At 40.3% G+C, this 1,541-nt stretch overlaps 1 protein-coding gene across 9 annotated transcripts in view; it reads left to right on the top strand.

Moving 5' to 3' along the window:
• LOC110448224 (calcium/calmodulin-dependent protein kinase type II delta chain-like) overlaps window positions 1-1,541 on the top strand; it is a 149,953-nt gene that overhangs the window by 112,537 nt on the left and 35,875 nt on the right. The window lies entirely within an intron of this gene.

Below are 1,541 nucleotides of genomic sequence, written 5' to 3'. Positions count from 1 at the left end.
GATTCCCTAGTTCCTAGTGGGTTAATGTATTGGATTCCCTAGTTCCTAGTGGATTAATGTATTGGATTCCCTAGTTCCTAGTGGATTAATGTACTTGATTCCCTAGCTCCTAGTGGGTTAATGCATTGGATTCCCTAGTTCCTAGTGGGTTAATGTACTTGATTCCTTAGTTCCTAGTGGGTTAATGTATTGGATTCCCTAGATCCTAGTGGGTTAATGTACTTGATTCCCTAGTTCCTAGTGGATTAATGTACTTGATTCCCTAGTTCCTAGTGGGTTAATGCATTGGATTCCCTAGTTCCTAGTGGGTTAATGTACTTGATTCCCTGGTTCCTAGTGGGTTAATGTATTGGATTCCCTAGTTCCTAGTGGGTTAATGTATTGGATTCCCTAGTTCCTAGTGGGTTAATGTATTTGATTCCCTAGTTCCTAGTGGGTTAATGTATTGGATTCCCTAGTTCCTAGTGGGTTAATGTATTGGATTCCCTAGTTCCTAGTGGGTTAATGTATTGGATTCCCTAGTTCCTAGTGGGTTAATGTATTGGATTCCCTAGTTCCTAGTGGGTTAATGTATTGGATTCCCTAGTTCCTAGTGGGTTAATGTATTGGATTCCCTAGTTCCTAGTGGGTTAATGTATTGGATTCCCTAGTTCCTAGTGGGTTAATGTACTTGATTCCCTAGTTCCTAGTGGGTTAATGTACTGGATTCCCTAGTTCCTAGTGGGTTAATGCATTTGATTCCCTAGTTCCTAGTGGGTTAATGTATTGGATTCCCTAGTTCCTAGTGGGTTAATGCATTGGATTCCCTAGTTCCTAGTGGGTTAATGTATTGGATTCCCTAGTTCCTAGCGGGTTAATGTATTGGATTTCCTAGTTCCTAGCTATATATATAGCGGGTTAATGTACTTGATTCCCTAGTTCCTAGTGGGATAATGTATTGCATTCCCTAGTTCCTAGTGGGTTCATGCATTGGATTCCCTAGTTCCTAGTGGGTTAATGTATTGGATTCCCTAGTTCCTAGCGGGTTAATGTATTGGATTCCCTAGTTCCTAGCGGGTTGATGCATTGGATTCCCTAGTTCCTAGTGGGTTAATGTATTAGATTCCCTAGTTCCTAGTGGGTTAATGTATTGGATTTCCTAGTTCCTAGCTATATATATAGCGGGTTAATGTACTTGATTCCCTAGTTCCTAGTGGGTTAATGCATTGGATTCCCTAGTTCCTAGTGGGTTAATGTATTGGATTTCCTAGTTCCTAGCTATATATATAGTGGGTAAAAGTATTTGATTCCCTAGTTCCTAGTGGGTTTATGTATTGGATTCCCTAGTTCCTAGTGGGTTAATGTATTGGATTCCCTAGTTCCTAGCTATATATATAGCGGGTTAAAGTATTTGATTCCCTAGTTCCTAGTGGGTTAATGTATTGGATTCCCTAGTTTCTAGTGGGTTAATGTATTGGATTCCCTAGTTCCTAGTGGGTTAATGTATTGGATTCCCTAGTTCCTAGTGGATTAATGTACTTGATTCCCTAGTTCCTAGTGGG

The sequence above is a fragment of the Mizuhopecten yessoensis genome, unplaced genomic scaffold (genome assembly GCF_002113885.1).
Source record: "Mizuhopecten yessoensis strain PY_sf001 unplaced genomic scaffold, ASM211388v2 scaffold3949, whole genome shotgun sequence".
In the NCBI taxonomy this organism is placed as follows: Eukaryota; Metazoa; Mollusca; class Bivalvia; order Pectinida; family Pectinidae; genus Mizuhopecten; species Mizuhopecten yessoensis.
Note: the sequence above shows the minus strand (reverse complement) of the source record. Positions and strands in the feature narration are given on the sequence as shown.